General features: G+C 41.4%; 1 protein-coding gene across 2 annotated transcripts in view; it reads left to right on the forward strand.

The window, feature by feature from the left end:
- TRIM71 (tripartite motif containing 71) overlaps nt 1–14,742 on the forward strand; it is an 84,057-nt gene that overhangs the window by 21,322 nt on the left and 47,993 nt on the right. The window lies entirely within an intron of this gene.

Raw genomic sequence — 14,742 nt, forward strand, 5'->3', positions numbered from 1 at the left:
GGGCGGCCGCTCGCTCCCGGGAGGAGGAGGTGAGGCGGGGGGCCCGCGGCTCGGTGCGGGCGGCGGCTGTCGGGGCCTCGGGCCGCCGGTGCGCGGCGGGAAGCCGCTGCCGCGGCCTCTGAGGGAGCCGGTATGTGGGGCGCGTAGCCTGGGCAGCGAGGCCGCGGGCGGGGAAAGCCCCCCACGCCCCTGCCGTTTCTGATGCGAGGTTCAGCTGCTTCGTGGGGTCGGCTTTGTGCCGCGTTCGGCGTGTGAGATACCGAGGAAATAAACCGAATACGTAGGGAAGGAGGGTGGCCGTGACGAGGGAAGGACTGTATTTTTTTTTTTTTTAAGGCAGTCAGAAATTAGCAGAGATGGGCATCCTTGCCACAGCAGCTGCATCTCCTGCTCCGGGGCAACGTTGGTGCAAACGGGAACTTTACGGATGCAAAAACGAGAACTCGTTTTATGTGTGTTTTGCTTACAACGCTTTGCTTGCAAGATTTTGTTTCTGATGATCCTAAGCGTTGTTTCACAGAGGCTGCGGCTTCTTCAAAATGTGCTTGAAGGTGTCTTGAGTTTCATTGGGACATAGTTTCTTGCTGTGATAGTTTGAAACTTGATTTCCATCTGAAACTGGAAAATGGCGGTCTGCTGTCCCCCCCTTCTGCTCTGGGGGTCAACGCGGGGGATTTTGCTGGAATTTTCCAGTAACTTCAGTGTTGGAGGTGGTTTCCTCCCAGTATGAAATCGGACAGCACAACAAGCAGCTTCAGGGGAAAAGCCTGCCTGAGAACAGGGAGAGTACCCATGCTTTTTGTGGGATGCTTGCTTAACTGATAGGTGAAGGCGTTTAGACTAGCAAAATGTGGTGATGCCTTTGTCTCCAGTTTGCAAGGACACTTACTCCTATCCCACTGCTGTACCTCTGAAATAATTTTCTAGAAAGCTCTGGAAGAGCTTTTCTTGTTTCTTAAAGCTGCTGATGTCAGGGAACAAGAGTATGAATTTCGTGGGAAAACAAAAAAAAAAATTAAAATGACGTTTTGGGAGTGGTGGGGTGTACTTAAGGGGCCAGGAAGTTTCAAAAAAAAAAAAAAAAAAAATCCAAATCGAAACGAAAAAAAAAAAAACAAAAACCAACCAACTAAAAAACCCCAACCCAGCAACCTTATGGCAGTCGGGCTGCTTGCACCTTTTTGTGGTATCTTCCTGCTAGTGGGCTTCCCAAAGAACATGTATAATACTGAATGCCAGAATGAAATGAAGCACGGTGTTCTTATTATGCTAAACTCCCCCCCCCCCCCCCCCATGTTTCTGCATTCATTCTGGAGTATAACTTTGGACTTGCAGTATGGGCTAAAAAGCTGACTAGTTCTTGTATTCTCAGTATGACAAAATTCTGTGTGTCAAATGAAACAATGGAGAGCTTTTGGCCACAGCGTAGAGCATCCAGCTTCTAAAACAGATTTATTTTCCACCATTTGGTGAAGAGTAGCTGGGACAGGAGCTTCGAGGTATTTTGTAGACTTAAACTGTACAGCTTTTTTAGAAGTAGCTTGTAAAAAACAAACCCAAAAAACCCCGTTAATTTATTTTACATAACTAATTTTATAACTGATTTTATTTTCGACACTGCTTTGAAAAGAGTTGTGTGTGTCTTAGGATTGGTTTTGGGTGTCCTTGTGTGTCCTGTAGACCTAGAAATTGTTTTAAAACAAGTGAGCGTTTTCAAGCCTCCAGCTCCTGTTGAGAAAGGCTTTTATTCTGCAAATTAATGATCTACTACTGTTCTTGATTAGTGCGTTTTGGTGGTTCCTTAATGTGGGTGTGCCTGATGAGTATTTGCAAGTATTTATTATTCACTCAAGGGGAGACCTCTGGGGGGGGGAGACTGACTGTTTGGAACAGTTTATACTGTAAATCTTTCTCACTTCGGCTGAAAATGTGGGCAAGGTGTACAATTTTTTTGAGAAAGGGTGGCTGCAAAGCTGGAGGGTTATTGCTTGTTTAATTCTAAGAATGCTATTTACAGCCTCATAAAAGGAACAATAATAGAAAGGCAGCCTTCCAAGAGAGTACTTAAATGATGCACTGAGGACTTTGGTTGTCTAACAGTGTAAAAACAAACCTAAAACACATAGCAGGAATGGTAGCTTGAAACCTTAATATTAGTTATAAACTTTGGTTCTGCTCAGTGTGTAAGTGGGAAAAGCTGGTGACAGAGCAGCAGGATATTCCCTCAGAATAATGTCATGCATGTAAGTTTGAGCACAGGTAGATCACATCTGTAAGCTGCTAGGAGTTCTTTCAGATGTGGAGTTCTCCTCCTCCAGGATGTATCTTCCTCACCTTGTTTGAGATCAGTTAATAAGGAGTTTGACTGACCCTGTTCCTGAGGCTTTTCTGGGTCAAAGCAGCTGGCTACCTTATTTTTTACCTCCTTGCATAGAGCCTGATAATCCTGTCCTTCCAACATCACTGCTTCACTTCTTACCTCTTGGTTCTGTTCCTCTCTGGTCTTACCGCCCTTCCTCCTGGGAAGGAAGCACTGTCCATTCCAGAAACGCTCTGTTCCCTGTAATTTTCCTTTCTTCCATCCCCACTTCGAGACTCCCTGAAGTGAGGAGGGGAGTAGCATTGTGGGTGGTTACTTACTAGGTGTTCCAAGTCTCAAAACAAGACTACAGATACACATTTGCAAGGCAAGATCAACATAGTTGCTTATCCTTTCAATAGAGAAATGCAGGCTTCTGCTCTTTACTGGGATGTCTGGAGCAGTTTCTCTAGAACCAATGCAACTAGTCTCGGTTGAGCTGTTTACTCATCTAAAAGAACAGTAACCTGTTGTGTGCTATGAGTACATACAGTCACTGACAGCAGAGAATATTGACTGTTAATGTAGTAGCAAACACTAAAGAAAATGGGACTCTGAACACTTGCTTTCAGGGTGGCTAGTGTCTGCAAATACTACAATGATGCATGAAAGGAAAGCAAGTAGACTATTCCTTTGGGGGGGGGGGGGGGGGGAGGAAGGCAAAAGCCAATCTTTCTTTGTTTATTCAAAGTTTATTTGAATTGCAGAGGAGTCTGGCCTAAACTGAACTAGTATGAGGGAAAAGGAGGAATAGGGTGGCTAGGAAGGAAGGGTAGGTTAGATAGTCTCTTTTGTGTCACGGCTTGCCACCACTGCCAAACACTGAGCTTTACTCTGCGGTGCTCTTAAATGCTGCCCATCCACATGTTTCAGCAGAACAGTTGGCTAACACAAAGGGAATATGGCTTTCTGTGTCTTTTGTGCAAGGGCTATTTATATGAATATGCACATATGCAGTATGTGATGCAGGTTCTTGCCATTACTTATTCTAACGAGTGGTTAGGGTTTTTCCCTCCTAACACAATGATTACAATGATTAAAACTTTTTTTCGGAGTGCATCCTGGAGGCAGTGGTCTTAGTATGTGTACTTTATTTTGCTGCTGCTGTTGTGGCTGCTATAGCTTCAGCTTTAGAGGAGAATGTGCACATGAGCTAGAGAAATCCATACTTCCAGTATATCTAAGAAACTGCATATGCTACTTTATACTGATGCATCCACCCTCCATTTTATCATACTTTCTGTGTCTTTTCTTTTATAGTAAACATGCATGCAGATGCCCAATCTGAAGACAGTACTTTGGATTCAGTTACTGACACCTGTGTCTTTTCAGTTTTTTCCTGGTGAAGAAAGCAGGGCAGCAAGTTATTTTGTTCATATTGGTCTGTGTAATGTGGATTTAACATCTTTAGAATGATGAAGGGTTTTAATAATCTCTTAATTTCACACTTTTTTTTTTTTTTGTTTACAAATAATGTTAAGATATCTGGTGCTAAACAGGTTACCTCTTGATTTACTGTGCCTTACTTTCCATTTAGTTGTCCCTTCCCCAGCATACTTTCAGCTCCTGGCTCTTCCCTATACATAAAAGTACTTCATTTAACTGCTTATTTTTTATAAGAGAATAAAAGCTTTGCTGGGCTTAAAACTAGCTTTAATACCACACTGGACAGAATCTAGATGTCCTTTCCTTCCCCTGCTTTGCCCTGACTAATGTTGAAATACTCTCAACATTTTAGGGTAAATACAGCACAGTTGTGTGCTTCTTTTTCCCCCTGGTAATAATCCGATATCATTATGCTACTGTCCTAATCAAATGTGACTTCAGATAGTTTCCAGTGAGTAAAAACTGGAAGAAACTGAAATGCCTTGTCTGCTTAAGCAACTGTAATTAATTGTTTTTACTTTGAGAAATCTTTGAAAAAAACAAGAGTATCAATACAGGAGAAACTTGCAGGCTGCAGCATAGACCTGTGAGGTTAGACAACTTTCTTGAGAAGATAGATAGGACTGGAGATCTGCATGCAATCTCCATGAAATAAGCATGAAACTAGTCTACTGTATACTGAACTTAATTTTCTTAAGCTTCGGTTTTGCTAAAACCAATGCCTTGAAGTGTATCTCGTAAGCTGGAGAGAGGGTCTGACTGAATTTTTGCTTCAGTTTAGTGATGAAATCTTGCATCTTGTGTAGGAGTTTCTGCTTTCAGCTAAACCTTCAGAGCACGTAAACATGCTTGCTATATCATGCTTCCTTAGAGGAAAACTACCTAGTTCCTCTGTTTTAAAGCTAAGAAGGTATCATTCCTCTCTCGATACTGACTTGACCCTGTCCCTTCCTAGTTCTCCTCCCATACTCCCTTCCTTCCTGCAAAGCTGTTGGTGTCTTTCCATCAGACAAAGAATCATGATGTGTTGAGAGCACAGATCTTAAGCTGTACGAACAATGCACCAAATGTTAAGACTAATGTTACCACAGATAAGATTTCACAGAAGGGGTTTATTGTCTTTAGCTGTAATCCACTATCAATAGAGCAGTTAAAAATATAACCATGGTTCATAATTATGTAGTACATAATTTTTAGTGCTGCTGTTACCCTATCATTCCAAGTCTTAATTAAAAGTGTAGAAATACTGGATGGGAATGGGACTGTTGCTTGGCAATGTGAGTATTGGCTAATGTAATGAATGGATGTCCCTGATCCTAAAATATATTAAACATATGTCCTTGTTTTAGCTGTTCTCATGGGCTTAGCTGCAGCAACTTCCACGGGTTGTTTTCTGCCTTCCCTGGCTGTGCTTGTGGAAGGGCTCTGTGGGTGGGATGGGTTTGGTCCTCTTACCTAACAAATTATGCTTGTGCATCCAAATAAATTCTGAAAGTCACAGGACAGAACAAAAACATGCAAAAGAATTGGAGCAATACTGTCTGCTGTTTTTAAACTTTATTTCAAAAGCTTTACTATGTAGTATCATTTTGGACAATTGTATCTCTCCCTCTTTCCCCTTCCCCCTCCCATCTTAAGGAAGAGAAATTTGTATGTAGCTAATACAGGAGCAGTACTTCTTCCCTAAAGTTCTTTTGACTCTAAGCTGCTACTTTCCTCTTCTTTATCAACCCTCAACAAAATAGCACATTTTTCAACTATGAAGCCTATAGTTTAGGAACTAAAAATGCTGACCAGCTTTTTTTAGCTGGTGTAAAAGGAGTAAAACTCAGCCACAGATGAGGCTCACAAATACATGTTCTATGTTGTCCTACTGTGCTGCTTCTTGGATATGTATGCAATACTGACACTTCCTCACAAGAATTAATTCATGGTTACATGTTCAGCTGTAAGAAATAAGAGCTCCATTCCTGCTATTTCACTTGAGTGTATAACATGCATTTCTAAAACCTCAGGTGGTGAGCTTGTTGGATAGGATGATGTCTGATCAGCAGTTTTCCTACACATGTAGGTGAAATATTTGTGAAGTGACTTAAGACTTGAACTGGAAACTTTAAATGAGAAGCTTATTGTTTTATTATTCTGCATACCTTGTGCTATGTTTCTCTGCACTAGTGAAGACTTGGGGAGAAAATGGCTTACCTCTCAGCCAGTAGGTAGGCAACTTGAGGCAATCTCTAAACTTGTCTCACTAGCAGTGGGTGCAAGTCACTTTTCAGAGTTATAAATATTTTAAAATTTAGGGGACTGTGAGCTATGTCTTCAGTGCTATAGTGGAAGTGGTCCCTACTGAACAAGGAACTGTGAAATATCTCAAACTTTATTTCTGAAATGGACAGATTAATCCAGCCAAAGGCAGCTGTTGTCTTCTTACCTTGGTAGTTATGTCTTACAGGGTCCTGTTTGTTACTATGGTATAATTTTACTAAGATCAGACAAGTAATAACTAAGGCTGCTCCCAGTACCAGTACTTTCCAAGACTGTCAAAATAGTGACTGCCTGCCCATGGATCTCAGTGTTTTGGGGTAGAATAAGGGCCCTTTAGTGAGCTAACGGTAATAGGTAATAGCTAAACTTGTGTTGCATCACTTTCCCTTTAATGTTGGTCCCCATGCATAAAAAGTATTTAAAGGTATTTTGTCAAGTTTGCGAAACTTTATCTTTTCTAGTTGCTTACTTGTATTACATGCCCACCCCATACATTTTGAGGATAGCCAGTGTTGTTACAGACTTACCTACTGGAAATATTTTATTTCCATAGTTAAGGTGTAGTAAAGGTACAGAAATACCAAATGCTGTGTTTGGCTGAATTAAAAGGCTGGCAGGGACCTGAGATCCAGAAATCAAAACTACATCCGAGTATCCCACTGAAATGTTAGAGCTTGTTGCTCTCTCTTCCCCTTGTCCCATGTTGCCTTGGGTTTTGCAGGTTCTGCTTGCATGTTTAGGTACTTGCTGTCCAGAGTGGCAGGCATATGCTAGAAGGCTAATTTTGTACAGCCTTTTATTCAGCTGCTCTTGGTTAACAAAAGACAAACTATTATTTAGGGGGGAAATGTCACTATCGAACTTCAAATCCTCTCCTTTCCCTCCCCCTTCACTTCAGTGGTTCTTGCTGCTCATGCCATTCACGTTGTCAGGTGTACAATATAAAAATCCCTTAGCTTAAATCTTTGGTGCAAGATTTGGTGCAAGCTTGAAAGCTGTCTGCATTATAGGTGCCTTTTTAAGCTTTGCGATCCAACCTAGTCCTGCATCAAGGGACTAGAGAGTGTTGCTGCCTTGTGTGGGGGCTGTGGTCTGTGAGTTGCTAGTGAACTGGTCGGTACTGGTCCCTGTCATCTGACAAGGTTACTATTCCTGATCTTCTGTAACATTGAATAATGCCACATCAGGTGATTGAGAGTGTGAGAGATAATGATCAAGTAGCTTCTAGGGGCTTGCTGTTGCTGTGTCTGTCTGTGGTTTGAAAGTCAGCTCTGTATTTCTAAGTTTTTTAAGTGTATGTATATGGAAGGCAGAGCGAGCCTGTTACTTTGAGGAAAATCTTGTTAGAGAATAGAAAGAATCCGATTCTATGATCATGCTTCCAAGTCGCCTTTTTCCTTTAAAAGCCATGCTGGTAAAGAGTTAAATTTCACCCCCCTGCAGCACACCCCGCCCCCACTGCTATATACGGTGTGCCCAAAGGCGCTGGAGATTTAATACATTGAAGTTGGAGCGTGAAGGGGGTCTGCAGCCTGCTAGACAAAGTCACTCAAATTTCAAGAATACTTGATCCATACAAGGATGTTACTTGAGAAAGGCATGACTTCTCTGTAAGAAACTGGTTGCCAAACGAGCTGGCTGAGTGTGTCCTAAACACAGTTTTTTTTGACTAGATGAGCAAATTGGAAACCAGATTTTCTTTAATTGATGACTGATAAGCAAGCCAGCTAAAGCTGTGAGAACCATCTCCCTCCAGAGAACAATGGTTATTTGTAGGGGAAAATTAAAATTGTGACTCTGCCGTTGAAGTGTTTGCAAGTCATAGAAACTATTGTGCACATAACTAAATTATCAATTGTCATATTGAATTGACTGAACAAATGGCAAATATAACTCCCCCTCCAAGTTACTGTAGAAGCAGCTGTAATATCACAATGGTGTTCCAACACAATGCATTTGGTGTCAGCTTCTGGTAAAGGCTTTTAAATGGATGGGCAAATATTTTGGGAAGAGGGACAGTTTGTGAAGAAGTAAAAAAACAAAATTTGGAACTGGAAATGTTAGACAGTGGTCTACAGTGGATTCTACCCTGAAAGAAACAACCATCAAACTAATAACAACAAAAAATTAGAGAATTAAAGAGGGTGAAGCACAAAAGAATTATAAGCACTGAGGTCCCATTCTTCCCAGTGATGCTCTTGTACTTAATAAAATGGTAATAGGGGAAAGATGTAATAACTCTTCTTGTTTGTCCCCTCTTGTGCTTAACACAATTGTGAGGGGGTGGATGTAATACTCACCCCGCCCCCCCCCCAATATGTAAGATAAGATGATTACTGATAAAATGAGAATTAGGAATTAGATTGGGGTTATAAATGGTGGCTGTGACAGTGTCCCAAAAGGTAACAGCATTGCCCTTCCTTGGAGTGAAAATAGTGTCTGCTTTCTCCATTCTAGACAACGTATATTTTAACCGACAGTACCGTTCCGTGGTAGTGCACTCTTTTCTAGCATTGCTTATTTTTTTTCAAGGACTCTGAACCTGTTACTACTAGAGCAGAGATAACCAGTGTACGAGCCTTGAGCTTTCTGAGCTTCTGAAGCATGGCGCCTTTACTTGAGTTACCCTGTATGGTGGCCAGTGGGGTGGTTAGCATGGACGTTAGTAGGCAGTCTAAGCAGGCTGGTGTGAGTGGAAGCAAGCCTTGGAGGGTCTTGAGCTAGTGTGCTGCTGGAGGGCTGTCTGCTCCAAACGTCCAGCTGCTCTGGAGAGGTACTCTTCACAATGACAGGCTGCATACATATGCATGCAAATTTGATGTACTCGATGGCCTAAGTTTTAGATGATTGAATTGTCAAAACGAGCATGATTTTATCTTCATGATATTGCCTTTCTGGCAAAGGTGGTGTTGTCCCATCTTTGCATCTTGTCAAAAGGTAATTTGGGAAGCACCTCTGAACTGTTACACTCTAAACAGTAGCAGCTGTGTCAAGCCAGCCTAACTTCGGTACCAAACCCAAGTGGAAATCCTCTAAGGCAGTGTCATGTGAGCCTGAAGGGGGGGTGGTGGTGGGGCTTCCATTCACAGTGGCTTACTCTTGAAATAATATTTTCAGGGAGCAATTGTATGCTTTGATTGCGTGTGATGCTGCTAGTTACAATTAAAAATTATTATCTAGGAAAATGGCCTCCTGGAGAACTGCTAGAGAAATTCGGCTGGAAATTCTGAAGCACTGCAATTAAAATTAACATGGCGTGTACATTCACTTCCCCTTGCATGAGCCTTTGGCATTGACTGGATATAAGTATGGTCAGCATGTCTTTGCAAAGACTGGAGTAGTTGGGTTCTTTGGCCACTTAAGCTTGTAGTGGCATTACTATACACTCTGGCTTGGATTAAATCCAAAGGCCTTCTTCCACCTGAACACCTCCCTGTCAGTTCTTCCATTATTCTTCCTATGCCTCTGAGTCGGTGAAGTGAATTCTAGTATGTGATTACTGCCAGTTTTTACTAGTGTTCCTATCTTGGTCTCTGGGCAACAATGACAAAAAACTTTATAAATTGAGAGTAGAAATGGGAGAACCTTAATGTAAAAGTTCAGGTGTTAACGTGAAGCTTGCTTTTACAAACTGGAACAGAAAAATCACCTTGAACCATTCTTTCAATTCATGGTTTCATTTTCATGTCAATCATTAGATGCTGCAAGCAATTGAATTTTATTTTTCTACAGGAAGGACCACTAGCTTTATTTTGATTGGTTTCTGATTTGCTCATCTAGCCACAAAAAACTTCATTTGGAGGACTTAACTCAGCTGGCTCATCTGGCAACCAGCTTCTCACAGAAGTCATGCCTTTCAAGTAACATCCTTGTAAATACAGCTGAAGGTTAGCATTTTCATTCTGTATGCTGTTGCTTCTGAAACCTATTCTTAATGCCAGCCTACACCGTTCAGCAAAGAACAGGGCTGCTAAGGAGCTCAAGGTGACGAAACCCCTCAGCTGCGTGGACTCCCAAGCAGGGTCCAGGCACAGAAAGCTGCATTCATTGCAGGGGAAGTGACATAGTGTTTGATACACAGGCAAAGCAAGGTGGCTTACACAACCCGGCTAGTTGCCATGCTAGCCTTGGCACAGGTATCCCTTGTCATCTAAATCTGCATGTCCCTTCTGCTTCAGCCTCTTTCAGACAGTCAGTGTTCTGTATCTGATCCGTTCACGCATTGTTTAGCAAGAAGTAGCAGGGTGAACTGGCTCACATGTAAGAAGATGAAAGCCAGTGCCAAGCTGGCTGAGATCGTTGGACAATGGAGGCAGCAAAACCCTGCAGCTGAAGACTCTGTAGGGAAGAAGGAAGAACAAGTACTGAAGTTCCTTTTCTCTTATCCAAACATGTTGACCTCCTGTCCTTCCCCAGCTCCACCTTGAATCTAACCACCCAAACTTTGAAAAGGAATTAAATAATTTGGATGCTTTCAGTGAATGCCTTTTCTGTTGCTGTTCATTTGTCTTCATTATATATTGTCAGTATACCTATATAAACATTTTAAAATACTATTTATGAGGGTTTGGCTAGCATAGTAAGACCGACTTATTTTTTCCTAAATGAAAGATAAGTCTTGACAGTTGATCAATCTAGGAGTGATGTATGGAACCAGTATTCTGTCAGAACTGCTGTTTTGTCTTCAGCAATGTTCAATACAGCTATTTCAGAAAAAATATGGGAAGTGGTATAGTGTATAGTTCTACGTTAACTGGTCCACAAGGTGTCCTGCCATTTAAATTTATATCTAAAATTCTAATGTGGAAGCCTTGATGTCCTGTCTTGTTCTTTAACATTAGTTTTCTAATGAGCAACAGAAAAAACCCCTAGTCTCAACTGAAAACACCATATAATGCATGAAACAATATTTTGGCTGGAGGAGAAGACTGTATTTCCATCAGTCTTTATTGTTTGAGGTTTAAATTCATCTTAATGCCATCCAAGGAGGACACAAAAAGGAAACACTTCTCATAAGCTAGGGGATAGATTGGAAAGAGGAAATGTTGCTTGTTAAAACAAACACCAAAATAAAAAATAGAACAGTGATACCTCGCAGCTGAGATCACTGTGTGCTAACCAAATATGCTTTCAGCAGATGAGAGACTTACTGAAGTGGTATGCTGTCAATCTTGTTTACTCTTCGAGGTATTTGTCAGCATATGAAAGAACAGTGTTCTCTCTTCTTGCAGAATTAAGTGCATTTGGATATGGCTTACCTTGGGATGGCAATCTGCTGAACTACTCATGATAATAAATATATTCTTATAACCTTTTTCCAGTTGTCTGTTCTTGGGTGACTGACAGTTTGGTTTATTCCTTGTTTTTGAGAACAATCATGTCATTCTAAGTTGTGGCTTAGTTTTACTACAAAGCTTGCTGGCATGAGTTTTCTGAAGGTATGTGTAAAGACATAGTTGCCACCTGTATTAGGGGATTCTCATTTTGGAAATAGATTGGCAATTTTCCATTTGGCTTCTGTGGCAGAGATACTTTGACAGACAGCTATATAGTCTGTTGCTCTAAGGAGAGGAGTAGGGGGAAATAATTCAAGGTGACATCCGCAGCTGTGAATCTAGGAACTTTTTCTTGTATGCACATATTCTAATGAAGCAGCATGTTTTTGAGAGGCATGATGTGAAAAGATACCGATTACTATACTTGTGATCTAAGAAAGGAAACAACTCTTCAGACACCCCTGTCTGACCCAGGCAGACTGCTGCCAGCAGTTCACTAGGAACCAAATGGCTGTTGTTGAAAGATACTCGCCTAAATCAGTGAGAGTCAAAACATCGTGGTATGTGGGTTGTTTTTTCCCCATTTCATGTATCTTGTTTTTATCTAAGCAGGGGAGACATTCCTGCCAAATACGTATGCCATGGCTCTTTTTCTGCTATGACTAGGTAGAAATGTTTTCAGAATGAAAGATCTTTATAAATTAAAGTTTAAACAAACAAAACGAAACAAAACCAGCCAAAACAAATTCTCAAAACACCCAGCTCTCATGTGGTCAAAGAAGCCACTTCTTGGAGTAAGCTGACTCGTTTCATGTTTGATCCCGTATGGAGTTACGGAGGGAAACCATTCCTTGAGTGCTTTTGTTAAATAAAGCTGTTGCCATGAATTAAGCAACACTGCCCTGGAATGTTTCTGATCATGGTCTTGCAGAGCTTGTGACCTTTGCACTGAACATGTGAACTGAAACTTCATCTTCCAGTGTTCAATAACCATGTTAAAAATTCAGAGGTGAGGCAGTCTTGGGATTTCCTTAGGCTAGCTTAAATGCCAAGTGAAATTTAAGTACTGGTTTATACAGTTACTCTTCCTGTTTTGTAAATCATAAGTCAAATCGAAAAAAACCTAAAATCTTTATTTTAAAGCTGAGACTTCTTTGTCAGGTTAAAAAAAAAAGCCAAACAACTGCACAGATCATCTCTTATAATGCTTACCTTTGTTGGAGCCTACTAAACCACTAAAATATTGCTACCTTCTTGTCTAGAAGCATCCAATTACTATTAATCTGGATGTTTGTAGTAGTATACTACTACTACTTAAAGCAGTTGCTTTAAATAACAGCTGGATGTAGCATCTGAAGAGGCTATTCCGTTTAACTGGGCTGCAGCTGAAAGGGAGAAAGGAGCATTTTAAAACCTGTGTCTCTTGCAGTATGTCACTGTTTGATGCCACTGGACTTCCTACCCTACTAGAAGCTATAAACATCAGTATGTTTCTTGTTTACCAGATAGAAACACTGCCACCTCTTGGCTATTTGTTGTCCTGGCTTTTTTAAGAATACTTTTTCTAGTTTCTTGTGATGTTTTCCTGAATAATCAGGTGATGGTCTGGTGAAAGGACTTGCAATTTTATATGGCAACTGTAACAATTTACTGATTCTACCCTGGAACAAAAGGAAGAGAGGGTACTGCTTGGTTCAGTGACAATCAACTTTCTGACCCATCTCTCTGTATTACCTCCTGTAAAAATATACTAGGCTAAGTTGGGCTTCTGTCCTTGCTAGATTAGCAGACAATGCCGGCATCTGAAAGTAGTATCCGGCACAAGGGGATTCAGCCTTTATGCCCTAAAAAGGGATTGATATAATATTTCCTACTGATCTGAGTTTTGACCAAATTCGAATAAACAATGCTGATCAAATTCTGAATTCTATGGAGTTGGGGAAAGAAGGTTATGTTAGATTCTGACCACGTTTCTGATTGCAATTTTGATGAAGCGGGCTTGAGGAATTGTTTAAAATACTGCAGTTTCAGTATTTCCTATATTGTGTGGGGTTGTAATAATTAACCCTTAATTTGGGGAATACTTCCCAGTTGAGAGGGCAGTTATGCTTCTATCCAAACGCCTTTTCTTGCTGTAAGCAGCCTTGTCTTTTCCTATAAGCACCCAGTGTTGCACTGGCCATTTGTCTGGTTGTGCGGTGAACCTTACTCCTGACAATGCATAGAGAAGGGTGACTTCTTTAGCCCAGTCCAACTTGCCAAATACGAAACCAGCCTTGAAGAACACCCCTGATGCTGGCTCTTACTCTAACAAGCCAATCCAAGGGTTCTGGGAAGGCTTCCTCCTTAAAACCTGCCTGTGTGAGAGAAGTTGGACCTGCCACTTCTGCCTCAGAGGATTTTTCCTTTAGAATAATTCTGGTGCAAAGCAGCAACATCCGTATCACAAAAGGGCTGTAGTACCATTTAGCATGATCCCTACCCCAAGCAGCAAGTTTTAGTGGAATAAAGAAACTTGAGACAGAGACAAGGTGCTTAGAGAACATGAGAGGACTTCAGTGGTTGAGTGGGATTGTCAGGATGCTAACAACATCCTGACTTCTATATTAGCAGCAAATTAATTTCTAGATGTGTAACTTAAGCTCCATGATGGAGGTAGAGGGTCCAGGTTTCCATCATCTGTTCAGAAGTTGCAGCTCAAACCCCTTTACTAAAGGTAGGCTCTTCCCTACACCCTCTATCCCAGCCCCTTCAAGCGTGGGGCTGGGAGGTCATGGTGGAGAAGCGGCTTTGCTCTCTTGTATATCCCCATTGTATGCACCTCTCAAAGATGAGGCAGGTGTAAATTCAGTTTTCTGTGAATGAACTTTGGAGTCTAACTTCTGGGATGATGGTTTGGAGTCTCTTGTGGGGAGCTGTTCAACTTCATAGAGCAGAACCTGAGTGGCTTGCTAAAGAGAGCACGGATGAGCCTGGTTTCCCTCCTTGGGTGGGATGGTGGTGGAGTGGGAGTTTTTGCTCCAGTGGCTCTTAATATTACTAAATTCTTTATATTGAGTTAAAAAAAAACAACAGAGGACTTAGACTTTTGTGTTACAGCAGTACAAGCTGGCAAATAAGCTGGTGTTGCTTAATGACATAGTGTAGCCATAGTAAATAAGGTTTTACTGTGCAAGCTATATGCTTCCTTTTTTTTTGCGGATTTTGGAGTGAGGAAATAAGAAAGGATGAAAGATACTACATAAGCTTTACTAAGCCTTCGCTCGCATCTTGAGTTTTTGTAAGCACCATTAGTTGTCTAGGTGTGTACAATGGTAAGGTTTAGAAGGGCTCTGAAATACCATTCTTGGATTTAAATGGCAAGTAATATGACAGTCCCAGAGGTTTCCAAAATGCTTTTGTTCAATCACCACCCCTGCCCCCCCCCCATGTCGTGTTTAGTTTCGATGGCAC

This window comes from Falco punctatus, assembly GCF_963210335.1.
Source record: "Falco punctatus genome assembly, chromosome: 4".
NCBI classification, from domain to species: domain Eukaryota; kingdom Metazoa; phylum Chordata; class Aves; order Falconiformes; family Falconidae; genus Falco; species Falco punctatus.